Source organism: Sciurus carolinensis, chromosome 12 (genome assembly GCF_902686445.1).
Source record: "Sciurus carolinensis chromosome 12, mSciCar1.2, whole genome shotgun sequence".
Lineage (NCBI taxonomy): Eukaryota > Metazoa > Chordata > Mammalia > Rodentia > Sciuridae > Sciurus > Sciurus carolinensis.
The window spans coordinates 50,853,324-50,868,000 of record NC_062224.1 but is presented as its reverse complement, the minus strand read 5'-3'; the positions used below and the strand labels follow the sequence as shown (position 1 = coordinate 50,868,000).

The window sequence follows — 14,677 nt, the reverse complement described above, 5'->3', positions numbered from 1 at the left end:
ATGGTCACATCTCATTCCACAAGAAAGGCGGTGAAGCCCAAGAAGGTGACCATCTCAAGAAGGTGACCATCTCCTCGACCTAGGTGACCAAGACCAAAGCCTCCTCCACCAGGGCAGCGAGTGGATCTCCAGGAAGGCGAAGAAGGCGTTCATCAGCATCCTCGTCTGGGAGTAGCTCACCATCCTCTTCATCTCGTTCCTGGTCACCGCCAAAGAAGCCTCCAAGAGGACATCTAGCTCCCCTCGAAAAACTCGAAAGCTAGCTCCTGCAGCAAGTCCTCCTCGGAGAAGACACAGACCAGCAACTCCACCACCCAAAACTCGTCATTCCCCACAGCCCCGCCGTCGAACTGCACAAGAAAAAGTCGTGTTTCTGTGTCTCCAGGGAGAACTTCAGGTAAAGTGACAAAACCTAAAGGTACTGAGGAAAGAGTCACCTCCACTAGCACCAAAGCCTAGAAAAGCAGAGCTATCTGAATCAGAAGATAAAGGTGGCAAGATGGCTGCAGCAGGTTCAGAGACGCCCGTACAGGCGACAGAACCCGCGGTCTTCTTCTGACTCTGGCTGCGCCTCCTCCGAAGATGAGCGACCCAGGAGGTCCCGGGTGGAGGACGGCGGCGGAGACCCTCCCCTTCTCGGAGTATCTCTCCTTCACCACGAAAGCGCCAAAGAGAGACTGCGCCTCGGACGCGGATGGGAAAGCGATGGCCATCGCCAGGGACTGAAGGTGGGTGACGGAGCGGGAGTCCCTCCCCGCACCGCCACCCGGGCGAAGGACTCCTCCCTCTCGCCGGCGCCCACCTTCTCCAAGAAGGCGCCCTCCTCCAGTACAGAGGAGATCGCGCCCTCTCCGCCTCCGAAGAGAAGGACGACCTCCCCGACCCCTCCTAAACCACGCGCGTCTCCATCTCCACCACCAAAGCGCCGGGTCTCCGGCTCTGCTCCTCCCGGACAGAGGCGCTCCCTAGTCCCCAGGGGACGTTCGCCGTGTCTTTATCATCAAAGCGTAGGAAAGGGTCTTCCCCAAGCCGCCCTACCCGGCAGGCCGGGTCGCCACAACCAAACCAAGGGCATTCTCCGTCGCACGGACTCCTCAGACATCCTCAGGTCCTCCACCTGTTCCAAGAGGAGCATCAGCATCACCCCAAAGAAGGCAGTCCCCATCTCCAAGTACTCGGCCCATCAGGAGAGTCTCCAGGACTCCAGAACCTCACCAAGCCCACAGTCTGTAACGAGGGTCTCATCCTCCCGATCTGTCTCCGGATCTCCTGAGCCAGTAGCCTAAAAGTCCCCAGCACCTCCATCCCGTCCAGTCTCAGTCACCCTCAACAAACTGTCACCAGTGGTACCCGTCAAAAAGTCTAGAAGTCCAACACCAAGCCCATCACCCGCCAGGAATTCGGATGGGGAAGGAGGCGGAAAGAATAAGGACAAGAAACACAAAAAAGGATAAGAAACACAAGAAGCACAAAAATCACAAGAAGGAAAAGGCTATGGTCGCAGCTGCTGCAGCACAGGAAGAACCTGAGGCAGCACCAGAGCCGGAGAAGGAGACTGAAAGTGAAGCTGAAATATAACCTCGATGACTTAGAAAAGCACCTGTGAGAAAAAGCCTGAGATCCATGCGGAAGGCTCAAGTGTCCCCTCAGTCTTAGATGGAAATGTTTATTATGATGTAATTTTTATTAGTTTGTACTCAATTTCAAAATTGCTAGAATGTGTTTGAGCTTTAGACTACAACATTTGTTGTGATAATTGCTAGGTTGAAGTTCACCATGTTAAGAAAAAGGGGGGTGGGGGCATGGGTTTACATTGCAAAAGATGTCCACAGTGCATTAGTGACATTCTTTCATTGACAGCTGACATAAATTCATTTAGAGTGAAATAAGTAAAAAAAAAAAAAAACCCTTTTTAAAAAAGGGGGTTTAAGTATTGTTGGCATTCTTATGGTTCCTTTAAACTCTCCTGGCTATTCCCACAGGTTTGGCTTTTGTTGCTCTCCTCTCTCTCTCTCTCTCTCTCTCTCATTCTCTCTCTCCTCTCTTTTTCTTTACTTTCTCTCATTTGTGTCTTAGCACCCATTTAAGTTATGCTTCCAATCTCGTATGATTTGTAAGCTTTCGCAGAAATAACACCACAGTTGAACTACCACAAAAGTATAAATGAACATTTTATTTTATTTTATTTTTTTTATTGTAAACAAATGGGATACATGTTGTTTCTCTATTTGTACATGGCGTAAAGGCATACCATTTGTGTAATCATAAATTTACATAGGGTAATGTTGTTTGATTCATTCTGTTATTTTTTTCCCTTCCCCCCCACCCCTCCCACCCCTCTATTCCCTCTATACAGTCCTTCCTTCCTCCATTCTTGCCCCCCTCCCTAACCCTAACTCTAACCCTAACACTAATCCCTCCCACCCCCCATTATGTGTCATCATCCACTTATTAGCAATATCATTCGTCCTTTGGTTTTTTGAGATTGGCTTATCTCACTTAGCATGATATTCTCCAGTTTCATCCATTTGCCTGCAAATGCCATAATTTTATCATTCTTTATGGCTGAGTAATATTCCATTGTGTATATATATATATATATATATATATATATATATATATATATACCACTTTTTCTTTATCCATTCATAATTGAAGGACATCTAGATTGGTTCCACAATCTGGCTATTGTGAATTGAGCAGCTATAAACATTGATATGGCTGTATCTCTGTAATATGCTGATTTTAAGTCCTTTGGGTATAGGCCAAGGAGTGGGATAGCTGGGTCAAATGGTGGTTCCATTCCAAGTTTTCTAAGGACTCTCCACACTGCTTTCCAGAGTGGCTGCACTAATTTGCAGCCCCACCAGCAATGTATGAGTGTACCTTTCTCCCCACATCCTCGCCAACACCTGTTGTTGCTTGTATTCTTGATAATCACCATTCTAATTGGGGTGAGATGGAATCTTAGGGTGGTTTTGATTTGCATTTCTCTTATTACTAGAGATGTTGAACATTTTTCCATATGTTTGTTGATTGCTTGTAGATCTTCTTCTGTGAAGTGTCTATTCATTTCCTTAGCCCATTTGTCAATTGGATTATTTGCATTCTTGGTGTAGAGTTTTTTGAGTTCTTTATAGATTCTGGAGATTAGTGGTCTATCTGAAGTATGATTGGCAAAGATTTTCTCCCACTCTGTAGGCTCTTTCTTCGCATTGCTGATAGTTTCCTTTGCTGAGAGAAAGCTTTTAGTTTGAATCTATCCCAGTTATTAATTCTTGCTTTTATTTCTTGTGCTATGGGGGTCCTGTTGAGGAAGTCTGGTCCTAAGCTGACATGTTGAAGCTCTGGACCTACTTTTTCTTCTATAAGATGCAAGGTCCTGGTCTGATTCCGAGATCCTTAATCCATTTTGAGTTTAGTTTCGTGCATGGTGAGAGATATGGGTTTAGTTTCATTCTGTTGCATATGGATTTCTAATTCTCCCAGCACCATTTGTTGAAGAGGCTATCTTTTCTCCATTGCATATTTTTGGCCCCTTTGTCTAGTATTAGAAAATTGTATTTATTTGGGTTTGTATCCGTGTCCTCTATTCTGTACCATTGATCCACCTTTCTATTTTGGTACCAATACCATGCCCTTTTTGTTACTATTGCTTTGTAGTAGAGTTGAAGATCTGGTATTGCGATACCCCCTGCTTCACTCTTTCTGCTAAGAATTGCTTTAGCTATTCTGGGTTTTTTATTCTTCCAGATGAATTTCATAATTTCTTGCTCTATTTCTGTAAGGTACATCATTGGGATTTTAATTGGAATTGCATTGAATCTGTATAGAACTTTTGGTAGTATGGCCATTTTGACAATATTAATTCTTCCTATCCAAGAACATGGGAGATCTTTCCATCTTCTAAGGTTTTCTTTAATTTCTTTCTTTAGTGTTCTGTAGTTCTCATTGTAGAGGTCATTCACCTCTTTTGTGAGATTGATTCCCAAGTATTTTATTTTTTTCGAAGCTATTGTGAATGGGGTAGTTTTCCTAATTTCTCTTTCTGAAGATTCATCGCTTATGTATAAAAATGCCTTAGATTTGTGTGCATTGATCTTATATCCTGCTACTTTACTGAATTCACTTATGAGATCTAAAAGTTTTCTGGTGGAATTTCCTGGTTCCTCTAAGTATACAATCATATCATCAGCAAATAGGGATACTTTGAGTTCTTCTTTTCCTATTTGTATCCCTTTAATTTCTTTGGTCTGTCTAATTGCTCTGGCTAGAGTTTCAAGGACGATATTGAAAAGAAGTGGTGAAAGAGGGCATCCCTGCCTTGTTCCAGTTTTTAGGGGGAATGCTTTCAGTTTTTCACCATTTAGAATGATATTAGGGGCTGGGGAGATAGCTCAATCGGTAGAGTGCTTGCCTTGTAAGCACAAGGCCCTGGGTTCGATCCCCAGCACCCCAAAAAAAAAAAAAAAAAGAAATAGAATGATATTAGCCATGGGTTTAGCGTAGATGGCCTTTACAATGTTAAGGAATGTTCCCACTATCCCTATTTTTTCTAGTGTTTTGAGCATGAAGGGGTGATGTATTTTATCAAATGCTTTTTCTGCATCTATCGAAATAATCATGTGATTCTTGACTTTAAGTCTATTGATATGGTGAATTACATTTATTGATTTCCTGATGTTGAACCAACCTTGCATCCCTGGGATGAAACCCACTTGATCATGGTACACTATCTTTTTAATATGTTTTTGTATGCGATTTGCTAAAATTTTGTTGAGAATTTTTGCGTCGATGTTCATTAAGGATATTGGTCTGAAATTTTCTTTCCTCGATGTGTCTCTGTCTGGTTTAGGAATCAGGGTAATATTGGCTTCATAGAATGAGTTTGGGAGGGTTCCCTCCTCTTCTATTTTATGGAATACTTTGAGAAGTGTCGGGGTTTCCGGGACCCCCAGCCTTGAGCACGGTCAAGATGGCGCCTGACACTGAGCCAAAAGCGGCCAGCTATACAGTAAACAACCAGCGAATTCCAATGATTGGCTAGTTAACGATGTGATTAGAGCATGCCCCCCTCGTTTACCTATTCTACACCTGCAGCTGTCCGCCTGTTTACCTCGTGTGCTCTCCCCTGATTGGTTGAAGTGTATATAAGCCTGGTGGGTGGGAGAGTAAGAGAAAGCTGAAGCTGGGAGTGGGAAGAAGCTGAGAGAAGAAGCTGGGAGTAGGAGCAGAAGCTGAGGGCAGAAACTGAGAGCAGAAGCTGGGGGCGAAGAAGCTGGGAGTAAGAAGAAGCTGAGAGAATAAGAAACTGAGAGTAGGAGTAGAAGCTGGGAGTAGAGGCGTGCAAACGGGCGTGAGCCGAGTGGGAGAAACGAAGCGGCCGGAGCAGGCGAGAGCCGAGCAGGAGAAGAGTGAAGTGCAGGAGGGGGAAAGAGAACGAGAGAAAGGGATAGATAAGAAGGAAAGAAAGGAAGACTGTACGCAATAAACTTCCAAAGCTTCAGACGTTTGTCGTGTCTCTCTCTGCGGGCAGAGGGAGCGCGATAGAGAAGTATTGGAATGAGCTCTTCTTTAAAAGTTTTGTAGAACTCGGCTGAGAACCCATCTGGTCCTGGACTTTTCTTTGTTGGTAGGCTTTTGATGACTTCTTCTATTTCATTACTTGAAATTGGTCTATTTAAATTGTGTATGTCCTCCTCGTTCAGTTTAGGCAATTCATATGTCTCTAGAAACCTGTTGATGTCTTCGAAATTTTCTATTTTGTTGGAGTATAGATTTTCAAAATAGCTTCTAATTATATTTTGTATTTCAGTCGTGTCTGTTGTGATATTTCCTTGTTCATTCCGAATTTTAGTGATTTGGGTTTTCTCTCGTCTTCTCTTTGTTAGTGTGGCTAAAGGTTTATCAATTTTGTTTATTTTTTCGAAGAACCAACTATTTATTTTGTCAATTTTTTGTATTGTTTCTTTTGTTTCCATTTCGTTGATTTCAGCTCTGAGTTTAACTATTTCCTGTCTTCTACTACTTTTGGTGTTGGTCTGTTCTTCTTTTTCTAGGGCTTTGAGATGTAGTGTTAGGTCATTTATTTGTTGAGTTTTACTTCTTTTATTAAATGCACTCCATGAAATAAATTTTCCTCTAAGTACTGCTTTCATAGCGTCCCAGAGATTTTGATATGATGTTTCTTTGTTCTCATTTACCTCTAAGAATTTTTAAATTTCCTTCCTAATATCTTCTGTTATCCATTCATCATATAATAGCATATTGTTTAATCTCCAGGTGTTGGAGTAGTTTCTGTTTTTTACTCTTTCATTTATTTCTAACTTCAATCCATTATGATCTGATAGAATACAAGGTAGTGTCTCTATCTTCTTGTATTTGCTGACATTAGCTTTGTGGCATAATATATGGTCTATTTTAGAGAAGGATCCGTGTGCTGCTGAGAAGAAAGTGTATTCGCTCTTCATTGGATGGTATATTCTATAAATGTCTGTTAAGTCTAAATTATTGATTGTGTTATTGAGATCTATGGTTTCTTTGTTCAATTTTTGTTTGGAAGATCTGTCCAGTGGTGAGAGAGGTGTGTTAAAATCACCTAGTATTATTGTGTTATGGTCTATTTGGTTTCTAAAATTGAGAAGGATTTGTTTAACATACCTGGATGAGCCAGTGTTTGGGGCATAGATGTTTATGATTGTTATATCTTGCTGATTTATGCTTCCCTTAAGCAGTATGAAATGTCCTTCTTTATCCCTTCTGACTAACATTGGCTTGAAGTCCACATTATCTGAAATGAGGGTGGATACTCCAGCTTTTTTTGCTGGGTCCATGTGCATGGTATGTTTTTCCCCATCCTTTCACCTTTAGTCTATGGGTATCTCTTTCTATGAGGTGAGTCTCTTGCAGGCAACATATTGTTGGATCTTTCTTTTTAATCCAATCTGCCAGTCTATGTCTTTTGATTGATGAATTCAGGCCATTAACATTCAGGGTTATTTTTGAGATATGATTTGTATTCCCGGTCATTTGGTTCATATTTAAAATTTTATTTATTTATTTATTTTTTTTCACACATCTTGGTTCCTCCTTTATTTGACAGTTCCTTTAGGATAATTCCTCCCTTTGCTGATTTGCTTCTTTGTTTTTTATCTCTTCCTCATGAAATATTTTGCTGAGAATGTTCTGTAATGCTGGCTTTCTTTTTGTAAATTCTTTTAGCTTTTTGTTTATCATGGAATGATTTTATTTCATCGTCAAATTTGAAGGTAAGTTTTGCTGGGTATAAGATTCTTGGTTGGCATCCATTTTCTTTCAGAGCTTGAAAAATGTTGTTCCAGGCCCTTCTAGCTCTTAGGGTCTGGATTGAAAAATCTGTTGATATCCGTATTGGCTTCCCCCTGAATGTAATTTGGTTCTTTTCTCTCACAGCCTTTAAAATTCTGTCTTTATTTTGTATGTTAGGTATTTTCATTATAATGTGTCTTGGTGTGGGTGTGTTGTAATTTTGTGTATTTGGAGTCCTATAAGCCTCTTGGACTTGATTTTCTATTTCATTCTTCAGATTTGAGAAATTTTCTGATATTATTTCTTCAAATAGATTGTTCATTCCTTTGCTTTGTTTCTCTAAGCTTTCCTCAATCCCAATAATTCTCAAATTTGGCCTTTTCATGATATCCCATAGTTCTTGCAGATTCTGTTCATGATTTCTTACCATCTTCTCTGTTTGTTCAACTTTGTTTTCGAGGTTAAATATTTTGTCTTCAATATCTGAAGTTCTGTCTTCCAGGTGTTCTATCCTGTTGGTTATGCTTTCTATGGAGTTCTTAATTTGGTTTATTGTTTCCTTCATTTCAAGGATTTCTGTTTGTTTTTTTTTCAATATCTCTAACTCTTTATTGAAATGATCTTTTGCTTCCTGAATTTGCTCTGTTAACTGTCGATTGGTGCGATCATTCAATGCCTGCATTTGCTCTTTCATCTCATCATTCAATGCCTGCATTTGCTCTTTCATCTCCTCATTTGCTTCTCTGATCATTTTAATTATGTACATTCTGAACTCCCTTTCTGTCATTTCTTCTGCCATGCTGTCGTTGGATTTTATTGATGTAACATCTAGATTTGTTTGGAGCATTTTCTTCCCTTGTTTTCTCATATTGTTCAGGAATCAGTGGGTCATTAAGATATTGCAGATTTCCTCTATCGACTTATAATGTCCCTGAGGATTGCTAGTATATCCCCTCTTATCCTTCAGTAGCCTGAAATCTTGGAGGAAGTTGATAATGCGGAGCTCCACGAAGAAGCTGCCTCTCTAGGGGTGGTGACCCTCAGGTGGGGTATATTCCCTGCTAGTGGGCAGAGGTGCCTCCACTTGTTGACCAATGGTCATCCAATGGGGAACTAGGCTGCGGGCTGAGGCAAGGCCTGTTTGTGCCTGTGTCTCTGGTTTTACCATCCCTGTGGGAAAACTTCACCCAGCAGGGAAGACTCACCCGGTGGGGATGTCTCGCTGGTCAGTTCCCCTCCTAGAGGTTCCCCTCAATCTACAACTACCGCCTGGGCTGGGCTGTCTTCCTCTACAACGTTCCCAGGGGCCCGGACCTACCTCCTGGGCCTGGGAGCCTCACCCTTTGCAGACGAGTCTCCTTAGGCTGCCTCTCCCAGAGAATCTGCCTGCAGTCCTGGAAACTTCGCTCTGCCCCTAGGCGTGTCTCTGTGCGGCTCTTCTACCAAGAAGCCGGTCCTGGGACCCTGCTCTGCACCTAATCGCCTGGCTATGCGGCCCCTCCTCTGAGCCACCACCTGGAGCCCCATACAATAGCTCCAAGACCCAGAGACCTGCCACACACCTCCTCCTCCGGACAGCCGCCCGGTTTCCGACGCAGTCACTAGGAGTCCAAGCAACTCACTTCGAGTCTCCTCCTCCTGCCAACCGCCCGTAGCCCTAGGCAGTCACTCCAAGTCCAAGTGACCCGCCCTGTTCCTCCTCCTCCTCCTCGGGGTAGCCCCCCGGGTGTTCAGGAGCGGTGGCTCCGAGACCAAGTGACCCACCGCGCTCCTCCTCCAGGCAGGCCACTGGTGTTCAGGAGCGGTCGCTTTGAGTCCAATCAACTCACCACTCGCCTCCTCCTCTGGCAACCGCCTGTGGCTCTGATGCAGTCACTCCCAGACCAAGCGACCCACCATGCTCCTCCTCTTCCTCCGGGCAACCCCCGGTGTTCAGACTGGGTGGTTCTGAGTCCAAACAGCTCGCCACGCAGCTCCTCCTCAGGCAGCCGCCCGGATCCCCAGTGGTTGCTCCGAGTCCAAGCGCTGTGCTGAGCCGCCTCCTCTTCGATGATTCCAGTTGTCCGTGTTTACCGCTCCTGTGGGGGGAGGGGCGTCTCGCCGGGCAACTCTACTTCACAAAGTTCCCTGCATTCTGGGGCTACTGCCCCATCTGGGATGCCTCCCCAATGGGAGAGACTCCCCAGCGGCTTTGAGTTGGTCCGAAGTCTCTCACTATCTCCTCTTTTGAATCTTGCGTCCTGGAGCAACGTGAAATGCAGCCGCCCTCTAGTCCGCCATCATTTCCTGGTCTCTAAATGAACATTTTAATGCCACAATCTTCCCTGTTGCCTGTGGAGTCTGCTGAAACGAATCAGGATTCAAGTTCTAGGATTAGACAGAAAAATGAAAGCATGTTGTTTGCCAGGGCATTGGGTTTATATTAATGTGTTACAAGTTGATTCAGAACACTAGAATTTCATTCTACTCTGTTCTTTGTTTTTGTTTTTGTTTTTTTTTATTCCCGCCCCCCTTTTGTAAAGGCAGTTAAACAGTTCCAGGAAGGATCCTTCAATTACCTAAAATTTTGCTTTATAAAATGTCACAGCTTCATTCATATTTTTGTCTTGTTTTTCCAACTGGTATATATAACTTTCAGAGCTGTATTTGGAAGACTGGAAGGGCGTGTCTTCTCTCTCTCTCTCTCTCTCTCAACTAAAGCTGTATAAAGCTCATGGATTAAACAGAATAAATTTCTAAATTAAAAAAAAATGAAAAATCTCTCCAGGTGACTTTGGCATGTCCCTTGTCTCACTCTCATCCAGCGAAGAACTACTGGTTTTTGGTATTTAGTACTGAAAGAAGGAAGGGAAGGAGGAAATAAGGGGGAAAAAAACATAGACACACTCAGACTTTTCATTCACTTCCATTCCTTTAGATTTGAATTGTAATTTCAGAATCTGTCCAATAAATATCATGACCTTCTCTTATAAAATAATTTAAGAAAAATAAGATAGAGGTATTTCTAAGGGCACAAATATAATTAAACTGTACATTGTGTCTATAAGATAGACTTCCTATAAATCATTTTTCAACAAAGAGATACAAGATTATTTTCTCCAAGTTCATTTCTGATGTCAGCCATTATGTAAATAAGTCTAAAGAATGAGTCGACAGGTGACACAAAGAGATTTAATCTTCCAGTGTGAACTAGAAAACAAAAAATATGTATGTGTAAATCTGGGAAAAGATAAGAGAATAAACTTATCACTTATGGAATTATTTGGATTGAGAAATATCTAGAGGAGCAGGGTAAATTACCCAGCATGAAATGAAGATAAATCAACTGACAAATCTTTTCACAATTATTTAGTACATACTTTGCATAGAGCTGTACAAGTACAAGGAAAAACAGAAAGAGGTACAAGCACTGATCCACGTTAGCAATGGGATAAAAAGACAGTGCATGACGGGATCTAACAACGTGAGCCAGAGGAATCTCTGAACTGAGAAGCATGTGGGAGAAGATAAGAGGGCCACCAGGTTTGGTGGCTCATGCCTGTAATTCTAGCTACTTGAGAGCCTGAGGCAGGAAGATCTCAAATTTGAGACCAACCTGGGCAATTTAGCAAGACCATATCAAATAAAAATTTTAAAAAACAACTGGGCATGGTGGAATACACCTGTAATTCCAGTAACTTGGGACATTGAGGCAGGAAGATCACAAATTCAAAGCCAGCCTCAGCAATTTAATGAGGCCCTCAATAATTTAGTGAGACCCTGTCTCAAAATTAAAAAAAAAAAAAAAAAAAAAAAGAAAATTTTAAAAGGGCTGGGGATGTGGCTCAGTGGTAAAGCAACCCTGGATTCAATCCACAGTACAAAAAAAAAAAAAAAAAAAAAAAAAAACAGTAAAGGAAGGGAAGGAGGGAGGCAGACAAGAGAGCTGGAGGGCTAGAATTAGACAAACAGCTTGGGGGACAGGGGAATCTGTAAGTATCACTGGGAAATATTGTGCTTCCATGACCCTTTATGTATATTTTCATCTTGGTATTAACCATATTAATTTATATTATTTATTTATATAAATGATACAGATGTATAACACATATTAATTATCCAGTGTTTTGTGATTGAAAATAATACATATTTATAGCCAGGTACAGTGTGGTGCATGCCTATAACCCAGTGACTCTGGAGGCTGAGGCAGGAGGATTGCAAGTTCCAGGCCAGCCTCAATAATTTAACAAGACCCTATCTTAAAATAAGAAATAAAAAGGGATAGAGATGTAGAAATGTAGCTCAGTGGTAGAATGCCCCCAGGTACAATCCCCAGAAACAACACACACACACAAATCACAAATGCAAATTGAAAAGTATAGAACTTCATGTGTGTGTGTGTGGGGGGGGGGGTACCAGAGATTGAACCCAGGGACTCTTAACCTGATATCCCCAGCCTTGTTTCATATTTTATTTAGAGACACAGTCTATGTTGCTTTAGGACCTCACTGAGTTGCTGAGGCTGGCTTTGAACTTGTGATGCTTCTGCCTCAGCCTCCTGAGCCACAGGGATTACAGACGTGCACCATCGCACTCAGCTAGAAGGACTATTTTAAAAATCTAAAATTCACTCAAATATCTGCCCTGTGGAGAAACCCATTGTTAAAATACAGTGTTTTTTTTTTTTTCATTCATATTTAGGTGGAATATACATATATATATATATATATATATATATACACACACTAATATATACATATATATTATAAATATATATACATATACTAATATATATATTATAAAATTGTCATCATGCAGAATGCACTACATTTCATGTCTTTTTTCACATCACATAACATAAAGATTTTATCATTAACACATTCTTTTTATTTTTCTTTACATATTTAATCAAATTTTATTTGATTTTCAGAAGCTCACCCTATCATGTAACACTTTAGGAAAGCATCTATAGTATAAAGCAATTGTTAAAATATGAGCTCATGAAATAGTTTTTTCTATTTGTCACTCACACTTTTGTTCATCTGTTATGCATCTGACATAAAGCACCACACAAAAATGACAACAACTTGCACAGTTATTGTATTCCAACTTGTTTGAAAGACAAGTTGTCTGTTCATTTCCAGAATATGAGTTTAAAATGACTTTATTGTTTTGGGGATCTGGCATAGCCCCACACAGTGCCCTGTGAGAGTTGTCTGCCCACATACACATTCTGACAGTGTCTGAAATCTATACCATTTTTCTTTTTGAGCTCCCAGTGATTAGAAGGGTAAGATACAGTCAGGTACTACACAAAGATGTTTTGGTCTACAGTGGACCAAGCACATGCACAGTGGTAACACATACACTTTAAAATCATGATTTCCTGAGAAAAACAAAAACAAAGTCATTCATGGTTTTAGTACCTAAGGATATCTGAGAATTTTCCTTCTATTTTCTTTCTGTGTATATCACGTACTTTTTAAATTATAAAATTGGGATTATACTGCATGTAAAACTTGTTTTTCTAACTCAAAATTATATTGTGAATATTTTCCTCTTATTAAAAGTTATAAAGACCTGGCTTCATGACTTCATAGAATTCTATCCTGTGAATTTACCATTGAGTCTGTCTTCTATTATTATACATATTTTCTCTTTCTTTCTTTTCTTTCTTTTTTTTAGACATATTATTAACATCAATATTTTATTAGTTTGACTACTTAGAGACTTGCAAATTATTTTTGAAGACATTTTACTTTTATTACTTTTTTTAGTTTACCCAATTTGAATTGAACCTTTTTAAATCACATGAATTAAAAGTATCTGGATCAATTTTTAAATTTTACTTTTAGGAGCGCTCAATTTTGATACAGACAAAACATGACATCAGACAACACGACATACAAATAACACAAAATCAAAGGTCTTGTAACTTTATAGGCGAATCTCCAATGCAATGTAACAGATGTTCAAAAACTAGTTGAATAAAAAATAGAACTGATCAAAAAAAGTCATGAGCTCAAAAAAATGTAGAATTAAAAAAAAAAAAAAAACAAGAGCTCTGGAAAAATGATACGGCCGTTAATTACTTTAGTAAAGCACCATAAAACTTACTTTTGTTGGAGTTCAGGTAAGACTCTTTTGGTCTTTTTTTTCCCCTTGGGTTTGAGACCGGTCTTCTACTGAGTCTTCTGGCTTCCTCTATTTACATTTCAATGTAAACCTTGACTGAGATCTGGATCTGAAAGGAGCTAACAGGTTTTAGCAGAAATTTCGTGCCTAGCGCATTTTAGCCATTTTTTTCCTCGTTAGTAATCAATTCAGGTTTGGATGCAAAAATTGTGAAACAATTATCTCCCACTACTTGTGGGGAATGGGACTACTATATCATATTCCTTACTAGGACATGCCACTGATGGTTGGGCTGGTTACTCCCTCCACACGGGTGTATGTGGGACCTGTGGCAGGAGGACTAGGTGGGCTGGACTGGGGAATGGAAGCAGAAACAGCTGAGTCTGAAGCTGGAGGAGGAGGAGGGATGGAGAGGGGGAGAAGAAGGAGGCATTTGAGTTTGCAGGAAGAGCATAGAAGTGCAAGAAAGAAGAGACTTGAAGATAAGGAATCCCTTTCCATCTGCCCGCTCGCTTGCGGGAGCTGTGTGCCAATATCTTTGGTAGCCACAATCCACCTTTCCATGGAGCGATCTTTCATCCCTGCACAGGCCAATTTGTGACCGGTAGTCATTCCTTCCCAAACTAACATTTTAACTTTTACTGGGAAGGCTATACAGGGAGGGGGAGGTTAGAGTCAGTGAGTTCTCTCCCAGTATCATCAACAGGAGGAGCCAGGGGTTCTTTAGGCGGCGGCTCTTTGGGGGGAAACTTGGAGCCCCCTTTGGGAGGTCCTGGAGAGAAGCAGGCCTTAAGGGCAGATAATATAGGGTAGACTCCTAATGGGGGACCCTCCCCTAAATTGATTTCTCTTTTCCTAACAAGTTGTTCTACACGATCCCATGTGGACCAGTCAAAAAGATTAGCGGCAGGAAGCCAAGGGGCCACCCGAGTAAAGGTATCCCAGGTTTTTTCCGCCTGTGTATCAGACAACTCAAGGCCCCTACTCTTTAGCATGAGTCTAAGAGCTGAGAGCGCAGGGTCACCACGTGTGGTGTGTGTTTGCCCCATCTTTTCGGGGATGCCCTTACCTCGGAACTTGCTTGGCCCGATCTGCCGGTACTTGCGGTTTCAAAGCTGCCTCTTCGCTTTGGCTGTGGATCAGCCTTGAGGTGCCCCACGTTGGGTGCCAGATGTCGGGGTCTTAAGTCCCCTTGCTCTTCTCGACCAGCAATAAGGGAAGGGAGCACTCCCTAAAAAGGCCAGACCAGGAAAGGTAGGGCCAACTGACCGCCTGT

General features: G+C 41.6%; 1 pseudogene; it reads left to right on the top strand.

Annotated features, from left to right (window-relative positions):
* LOC124961297 (serine/arginine repetitive matrix protein 1-like) lies at nt 1-1,656 on the top strand (annotated as a pseudogene).
* Nucleotides 1,657-14,677: the final 13,021 nt, after the last annotated feature.